At 44.4% G+C, this 9,742-nt stretch overlaps 1 pseudogene across 1 annotated transcript in view; it reads right to left on the reverse strand.

Moving 5' to 3' along the window:
- The window catches only part of LOC103260245, an 11,405-nt pseudogene extending 2,849 nt beyond the window's left edge, over positions 1-8,556 (reverse strand). The window contains exon 1 of the transcript XR_504275.2: positions 8,237-8,556. The product of XR_504275.2 is annotated as a death effector domain-containing protein pseudogene (transcript). The remainder of the gene's footprint in view (positions 1-8,236) is intronic.
- Positions 8,557-9,742: the final 1,186 nt, after the last annotated feature.

The following is a 9,742-nucleotide window of genomic DNA, read 5'->3' on the forward strand; positions in this document are numbered from 1 at the left end:
CTCAAACCTGTGGGCTCAGGCAATCCTCTCACCTTAGCCTCCCAAAGTGCTGGGATTATAAGCGTGAGCCACTGCGCCCGGCCTTTAAGTCCCTTAACTTCAAATTCTCAGTACCCTCACGTGTAAAACAGAGATGAAAGAAATTCCTCCTCAAAGTTAAGAATCCAATGAGAAAACACATGCAAAATCACTTTGTAACCCTTATAGAAATGGTCGTGAAAGAAATTTAAAAGGTAAGCATCCTTAACCTTTGCTACCCAGACTCACCCTCCACAAACCTAATCTTATTTTTCCCTACAATACAACCCAGTCCAGAAGCATAACTGCTCAGAAAGTAAATCAGTAACATCCATCAAAACTTGTGGATTTATTTTTTCTTTTCAGTACGTTTGAGTTCCTTGTAAGATCCTAGATGTTAGGCCTTTGTCAGACATACTGTTGGTGAATATTTTTTTCCCAGACTGTGGTCTATCTCCTTGCTCTCTTGATGGTTTCTTTGGCTTTGCAGAAGCTTGTCAGTTTGATGAGGTCCCACTTGTCTATCCTTTTTCTTATGGCATGGGCACTTGGGATTTTGATCAGGAATTGGTTGCCAGTTCCAATTTCCTGCACTTTGTAAGGTTCTTATAGTTTGAGATTTTACATTTAGGTCTTTGATCCATTTAGAGTTTATTTTTGTGTATGGGAATAGGTAGGGGTCTTGTTTTAATCTTCTTCATGTGATCAGCCAGTTTTTCCAGCACCATTTATTGAATAGGTTCTCGTCTTCCCAGTCGTAGGTGGTGGAGGCTTTATCGAAGATGAGCTGGCTGAGATATTGAGGTTTTGCTTCTGGAAACTCAATTCTATTCCAGTGGTCTATATGCCTGTTCTTGTACCAATACCAGGCGGTTTTGATTATTGTAGCTTTAAAAAAAGTTTAAAGTCTGGGAGTGTAATACCTCCTACTTTTTTTTTTTTTTTTTGCCAAGGATTGTTTTGGCAATTCATGCCCCCATTACAAAGCAGGCAAAAGATATGAATAGGCAGTTCTCAAAAGAAGACATACAAATAGCCAACAGATACCTACAAAAATGCTCAGCCTCATCATCACTAGTCATCAAAAAAAATGCAAATTAAAACTACACTGAGATACCACCTAACTCCGGTGAGAATGGCCATGATCAATAACTCAAAAAATAACAGATGCTGGAGAGGATGTGGCAAAAAGGGAACACTTCTACACTGCTGGTGGGAGTGTAAACTAGGACAGCCTCTGTGGAAAACAGAGTGGCGATTCCTAAAAGATCTAAAAATTGACCTTTCATATAACCCCATAATCACCCTACTGGGAATACACTCGGAAGAACTCAAATCACTCTACAAAAAAAGTAACTGCACTCTACAAAAAAGATTAACTGCACACATGTTTATTGCAGCATTGTTCACAATAGTGAGAACATGGAATCAACCATGCTGCCCATCAAAAGAGAACTAGATTAAAAAGTGGTACATATACACAATGGAATAATGAACTTCACAGCAACCTGGACGGACTTAGAGTCTATAATACTAGTGATATTTCACAGAAACAAACAACTGAGTATCACATGTTCTCACTCATAAGTAGACCTTGAACAACTATCGTAATACTATAAGAAAAGGAGTGCCAGTAGCAGGAAACTGTGCTGGGGGGGGCAGGGAGGTGGGATTGGCAGTAGTGGGAATCTGCCTGGAGAAAGGGGGGCACACCTCATCAAAAAGAGTACCAGCATAATGAACATCTGCATACCTAGCCCTGAATTGTACCCCACATCTTTAAAATAAAAAAATTAAAAGCTAAAAAAAACTTATAGCTTTCAATCAATAAACATTTATTAAGTTTGTGTGATAGACATTCTTGTAATTTTCCTATACCACTTGTATTCCCTTGATCTTTGCACCAACTTCTAACTTTTCCTCATAATGTCATTTACCAATCCCCTGTCAATGACTAGTTATAACCTACATTCATTACATAGTTTGTCATTTGATTCATCAAGTTCCTCCATCATTCCAGGTAACAATGACCCAGCCATTAACCAATCCTCAAGTACAAAAACTTCACTCCACTCTTGTCACTCATACTTACTGCCCAAACAGAGTACTAGCCAATACTGTCCTCTTTGATCACAACCTCCAATCAAGTCTAAATTCCTGTTGATGCTGCTGCTTTTTTCCCCCTTAATATAGAGAAAATTTATTGACCACAAAAGTTAATTTAAAATGATGAAGCCTCCTATAGCTGTAGTTCCAACTCAGATGAACACACCTCTTCAATGTCACCAGTTAACAGCTGGAAATAGAGAGCCTGTAAACTTCTCTTCATGGTATCATCTGGTCCTGCTTATCCTCCAGTTTATTCATGATTCTGTCCTGGGGTGGAGGGTGTGGAAGCCTTCAAACGCATTTGTATCCTTATGCCCCATCAGCTTTGCTGCTTTTCACCCCCACTTCTGCATCTTGGACCATCACCAAACTATCACCAACTGCTGGAAAGAGGTGCTCTGGCTCCCTCTGATGGCTCGGGAGAAAGCCCTGCCTCACGTGCACTCACCAAGGCTACTTTTAAAATCTGCCCCACCACCATTCTACTTCCACTGCCATGGTTCAGATTCCCATAGTCTTTCCCCTGTGCAACTGCAACTGCTGAGGGAGGTTGCTCACACGTATAATCCCAGCACTTTGAGAGGCCAAGGTGGGAGAACTGCTTGAGCCCAGGAGTTCAAGACCAGCCTAGGCAACACAGTGAGACCTTGTCTCTATTTGGGAGGCTGAGGAGGGAGGACCATTTTAGCCTAGGTGTTCGAGGCTACAGAGAGCCATGATGGTGCCACTGTATTCTAGTCTGCTCTTACTACCACCAATCTTAACCCACCTAAATCCACCCCCCACGTCTGAGTTAGTTATCTAAAATGCACAAACTGGCCACGTCACTTTCCTGCTTAAGACCCAACTATAGCCCCCTTTACCTATAAGAACACTCCAAATTCCTTATACACACACCAAGCCCTCTAAGCTCAGGCCTACCTTTCCAACCTCGTCCCCTACAGTCTGCTTTTTACTTTCTTTGTTTTTTTTCTTTTTTTGAGTTGCAGTCTCACTCTGTCACCCAGACTGGAGTGCAGTGGCCGCTACAAGCCACCGCAGCCTCGACCTGCTGGGCTCCGGCGATCCTTCCGCCTCAGCCTTCCAAGTAGCTACCACGCCCGGCTCATTTTTTGATTTATTGTAGAGATGAGGTCTCGCCAAGTTGCCCAGGCGGGTCTCGAACTCGCGGGTTCAGGCAATCCACTCACCTCAGCCTCCCAAGGCGCGGGATTACAGGCTGAGCCACCAAGCCTGGCTGCTTTTTATTTTCTAACATGATCAGTTTATTGTTCACACATATCATGCACTTCATTTCTCTGCACCTTTCTACAGGCTACTCCCTTTGCCTGATACCCCTCTCCCTTTGTGTTTCACATCCCCATTGCTACCCTTTTTCAGATGGCTAACTCCTACTCATACTTTAAGAGTCGGCTCAGATATCATCTTCAAAATATACTCTCTACACCCCTAGGCTGGGGTAAGCAGTCCTCTCCTGCACCCTTAAGGAACACTGCACACATTTCTTTTATACCATTTACCACAATATACTAAAATTATTTGTGTATTTATTATCCCATTAGATCCTACTCAACTCACAGAGAGGGACTAAGCACAACATCTTTATATCTACAGTGTCTAGTAACAGACAGAGTGTGGCATATGGAGGGGACAACCAGTTGTTGAACTGAACTTGATTTCAAGAGATCATCATAAGCAATATCAACTAAGAAACAGACTCGCTAGGTGCAGTGGCGCACGACTGTAATATCAGCACTTTGGGAGACTGAGGTGAGAGGACTGCCTGAGCCCAGGGGTTTGAGACCAGCCTGGGCAACTTGGTGAGACCTAGTCTCAACAATAAATCAAGAGAAAGTAGCCAGGCATGGTGGTGTATGCCTGTAGTTCCAGCTATCTGGAAGGCTGAGGCAGAAGGATTGCCTGAGCCCAGCACGCTGAAGCTATGGTAGTCTTGAGCATGCCACTGCACTCCAGCCTGGGTTATAGAGTAAGACACTAATTCAGGAAAATAAAATAAACAAACTCACACAAGTCCAAGAGTGAGAGAACCCCATTAAAAACAGACACACGAAACTCAGTTGCCATGCATATATTCTGACAAGCCACTGCCTCTACACTATGCGGAACTACCTGTACCACCCTACCCCACCCCATTCAACACTAGAATAGAGCCAGGGTAGCTCACATCTGTAATCCCAGCACTTTGGGAAGCAGAGGTGAGAGGATCACCTGAGTCCAAGGGTTTGAGACCAGCCTGGGCAACTTGGTGAGGCTTGTCTCTACAATAAACCAAAAAATTAGCTGGGCGTGGTGGCATGTGCCTGTGGTTCCAGAAGGCTGAGGCGGAAGGATCACCTGAGCCCAACAGGTTGAGGCTGCGGTGTCCGTTAGCATACTACTGCACTCCAGCCTGGGTGACAGAGTGAGACTCCAACTAAAAAAAAAACAAAAAAAAACAAAAACAAAGAAAACACTAGGATAGGATGCTCTGTCCACTGTACATATCAAAAAACCTGAGATTGGCAAGAGAATAAAATGAGCTATTTCAGAAGAGTCAAACTGATGGGAACTCAGAAAGTTTAAGAGTAAGTTGGATGCCGGGCTCAGTGGCTCAGTCTGTAATACCAGCACTGTGGGAGGCCAAGGCGAGTGGACTGCCTGAGCCCACGGGCTCGAGACCCACCCGGGCAACTTTGCAAGACCTCGTCTCTACAATAAATCAAAAATTATAGCCAGGTATGGTAGCACACACCTGTAGTTCCAGCTACTTGGAAGGCTGAGGTGGAAGGATCGCCGGAGCCCAGCAGGTAGAGGCTGCAGTGGCCGGGAGCGTGTCACTGCCCTCCAGTCTGGGCGACAGAGACTCCAACTCAAAAAAAAAAAGAGTAAGTTGGAACTGGTCCTCTCTTCCTCAGTCAACCAAAGAGGGAAGCACAAAGAAATTCATCCCCTTGAGAGAAGGGGAGGTATGGCCAGGCACAACCGCTCACACCTATAATCCCAGAACTTTGGGAGGCCAAGGCAGGAGGACTGCTTGAGCCCAGGAGTTCGAGACTAGCCTAGGCAACATAGTGAGACCTTGCCTCCACAAAAAAAATTAGCCAGGTGTGGTGGCATGTGCCTGCAGATTCAGCTACTCAGGTGGATGAGGAGGAAGGCTCATCTGGGTTCAAAAGTTTGAGGTTGCGGTGAGCCATGACTGTGCCACTGCATTCCAGTCTGGGTGACAGAGGCCTCAACTCAAAAAAAATAAAGGGGAGATACAATCCTGGAATCACTTAACCCAATACTGTGGGATCTGATATGTGGAAAGGAAGTAATCCATGTATAGTTTTAAGAGCCCAGATGCCCCACCTAAGTCATTGGAAACAGCTGGGAAAATAGCTACATTTGACAGGAAGAAAAACAGGCTGGGTGTGGTTGCTCATGCCTATGATCCCAGCACTTTGGGAGGTCAAGGTGAGAGGACTGCCTGAGTCCACAGGTTCAAGACCAGTCTGGACAATTTGGCGAGTCCTCATTTCTACAAAAAATCAAAACATTAGCTGGACGTGGTGGTGCATGCCTACAGTTCCAGTTACTTGGAAGGCTGAGGCCCTCCAACCTAGGCAACAGAGTGAGATTCTAATTCAAAAAAAAAGAAAAGAAAAGAAAAAACACCAGTCACCAGGCTGAACCATCCAAGATACTAGGAGTTATCAGAGTTCCTAGTCAGTAGTCCTCAACCATGGGAAACTTTGATCCACCAAGGACAACTGGCAATGTCTGGAGACATTTTTTATTGTCATGCCTGTTGGTGAAGTGGATGCAGAAGTAGAATCCAGGGATGCTTCAAAATATCCTATAATGCACAGGACAATCCCCACAACAAAAAATGTCAATAAATGCCAAGGATAAGATGGAGCATGATCAAGAGTCAAAAGAATGCATGTCATTTTCCACACGAGATTTGGAGAAGGAAGTCATTTGGTCCCTCTAACCCAAACCCATAAAATAATGTTTCAGAAGAGAAGAAAGGGTTGTCAGACCTAGGCTCATTTGACCCCTAAGTCCAACTAACACTAATGTGTTTTATCCTAGTCCAACTGTGGGTTCTCTATACCTGCTGTTGCCATTCAGGTGAACAGCAGGTAGTGGAGCTACGCTCCCTTCTGCCCCATCCCAGGAGGTCTACTTTGACCTAGTTCAATCTGGAGTTTTGTGGGGACAGAGAAATGCCATCCTCTGCAAGACAGACAAAAAGGATTCTGTTGGTAAGCTTCACTGCCATCTTCATTTCCACTAGTAGACTCTTCTTGTGAGGTCGCTGATCAGACTTACACTCCTTATTCAATGAAAACATAGAAGTATATGTTTCCCAAGGCCATGTCCTTGGAGAAATGTCAGGAGGCTAGCATGCAAGTTAATACACAGCCTTGCCCATTTAATTATCATCCAGGATGGTGAGTTCACTCACTATGCAACCGAGATGAGAGTTCCAGGAATCTATCTAACTTTAGCATTAAAAGAATGTGACCTGAATCTTAAATTCAGCTGATTAGTAAAATTAGAAAAAAAAAAAAGAACACAACCAATTTCTTCTTAAACCAAAATATACTCAGATTTCCGAGGCAGTGACAGAAGCTCAGCTTCAAATATGCAAGGGTCCTAGATGAAGGATATCAGAATGGTGAGATGGCTGTACCCCTCTAAACAGAATATTTGAAAAAACTTCAAAAAACAAAAAACAACAACAACAAAAAGCAAAAACAAAAAAGCCGGGCATGGTGGCTCATGCCTATAATCCCAGTACTTTGGGAGGCTGAGGCGAGAGGATTACCTAGCCCATGGGTTCGAGATTGGCCTGGGCAACTTGGCGAGACCTCATCTCTACAATAAATAAAAAAATTAGCTGGGTGTGGTGGCACATGCCTGTCGTTCCAGTTACTTGGAAGGCTGAGGCAGAAGGATCGCCTGAGTCCAGCAGGTCAAGGCTGTGGTGGCCGTGAGTATGCCACTGCACTCCAGCTTGGGCGACAAGTCAAAAAAGAAAAAACTTAAGTCTTGGTATCTGAAACATTGCCAGATACCAAGAGACAAATGCTCCAGTAAACAGAGTCCTGATCCCACTGACTAGTCTGGCTTCATTTGAGATAGTAACATATAAGTTCCTCTTTACAGTTTCCCAAGAACAATTTTTTATTCTAATGAATCGTTACATTTCCTGGAGTTCTTCTATATTGCTTGCTTTTCTGTCTGTTTATTCTTCAGGGAAGTCCAAGTCAGCCAAGGGCAGCTAACAGTCTATAAGTATCTTCAGGATTTCTTCCTGACTGATTGCTCTCTATTGGGTGTCCACTTCCAAGCAAAGTCTAGTCTCATCCCAACCTGGGATGATATCTGTACTTTTTGAGGTACTTGACTCCATTAGGGGAAACTCACATGGAAGAAATATGATGTCTTGAAATGAAAACAACAGTTGCTTCATCCCAACAGGGATGATATCTTTATTTTCACAGGACAACTAGAGATATTTGAGTCTCTCAGAAGTCCTCAGAGGAAAGTCACGCTGAAGAACTGAAAGATGTCTTGAAACTTGACTTAAAAACTACATGGAAAACCTTAAAGACAGTGAAAAGTACAGAAATAGTTTTCTTGTTGGTGGGAATAGGAAAAGGTAACCAAATATCTGGAAGTCAGAATTACATAGTATGTTTCCAAAGAAAGATTCTAGGAAGCTAACAGCTGGAGGAAAGAGTAAAGTAGAAGAAAAGCCTTCCCATGGAAGAAAGGTGCCTCAGCAACTCTCCAAGGAAAACAGCCAGTGGACAATGCGCTAGAGTACAGCCTTCCATATGTTAAAAAAAAAAGTTTCTCTCAAAGCTGACCAAGAAGACCAGACAATAACAAACCAAAGCTGGGGCTTGTCTCAAAACATCTAACTTCCCCTCTCTTTCCCCTCAACTGTCTCAGTCAACTAAAAAGATAGTGATTGCAACAGATCTTGTTGGGTGAATGAAAACTCATTTTCCTGGCAACTGCCCCATTAGTGGGCCCAACACCAAAACATTTCTCATGTCATTTCCATTCCCTTTCATTGTTTAAAAACAATAAAAAGTTTCAGACTTACCTCTGCAAGAAACTTAATTTTCCAGGTCTCTTCCTAGCACAAGTTTCAAAGCCAGCAGCAAAACAAAAACAAATAAGGAGGGGAAAAGAGTCAATTTTCAAGTTTTAGTTTGAAGCCTTAAAGGCCCATAAAGTTAGTCAATCTCAGTTGCAAAAACACAAACAAACCTAAACACATTTAGAAAACTCACCTCCAACAAAGTCCCAAGGCTTCCATAATTCTCTACTAGTCAATTTACAAAACAATATCAACTCTAAGAATTTCCTGTGTCAATGGCTCATGGCAACAACCAATTACCTCTGACACCTTCTTACCTCCCTTCTCAATTCCTTATTCCACCTATTTTGTTACAATATAACTGTTAACTTTCGCCTTTAGAAAGAACTGAAAGGAAAGTAGTAACAGCCAAATCTTCCCATCACTTAACTAATCAGACCAGAACATCCTTCAAATTCTATCTTGGGCCCTTTCCTTTAACTGGCACACAATGAGAACAAAATATCCACTGAGGCAGCACCCGTTCACACATTGACGTTCACCAGGGAAAGTTTTCCTAGGTACAGTATGCTTACCGACCCCCTCCCTCCTAACATTTAAACAGCAAAAGAAAGGTCTGGAAAGTAGAGCATTTGTTTAATTGATGACTTGCCTAAATGCCATCCTGTCCCTTCTGTGTCCCTCATCAGGCTTGCAGAGCCTCCACCTGAACATACAGGGTTTCAATACAGCCATGTCTGTTTTCCCACTTCTGTACTGCCAGTTGCTAAAAACTGGAAAAGTCCTTTGCTCCTCCACACTTGGGCAACACCAGTTCCCCCATTTTCCCTCGTTTCGGGAAGCAGAAAAAACAAGGGAGCAGTAAGCGAGGGAGCCTTTTGGAAAGCAAATCTAGCTGAATCCTCATCCAACCCCAATTCTCCAAACCCACATGACCATTCCCTCCTGCCCTTCCCACCCTATTAAAAGCTAAGGGCCTGGCAATTAGAATTGGCTGCAACTGATGCTGCTTAACTCTGTTCTCTCTTCCTTTCCACAGGGGAAGGGGAAACCCCCGAACCCTTATCGCCCGTGCAGCTCCACTGTCCTATCTCCCACCCCACTCCCCTTCCTCCCAAACTTTCCTCCCAGTCTCACTTTCTCCATTACCTCGTCATACCCACATTCCCTCCATTCCCTACACCTCCGTTTTCCCCTCTTCCACCCTAATTCCCCCCAGGCCCTTCCCCCTCCCACCTCCAGTGTAACACTCACACCCCCCAAACGTCTTAAGTCCGAGTCTCACCTCCTCCCCTGCCCACAACACCCCTCACCAGAGTCCAGTCCTCCCTCCAGCCGCATGCCACCGGCCCCTTCCCCCTACACCCCCAGCCTCTCCCTGCGGCTCCTACACCCCTCGGCACGGCCGAATCGCAGCCCTGTTCTGTTCTGTTCCGGCCCGGCCCGGCCCGGCCCAGGCTCAGCCCTTGTTTACGCCCCTCCCCACGCCCCACGCCGGTGCCTCGACCC

The sequence above is a fragment of the Carlito syrichta genome, unplaced genomic scaffold, assembly GCF_000164805.1.
Source record: "Carlito syrichta isolate Samal-C Ts95f unplaced genomic scaffold, Tarsius_syrichta-2.0.1 Scaffold303153, whole genome shotgun sequence".
In the NCBI taxonomy this organism is placed as follows: Eukaryota; Metazoa; Chordata; class Mammalia; order Primates; family Tarsiidae; genus Carlito; species Carlito syrichta.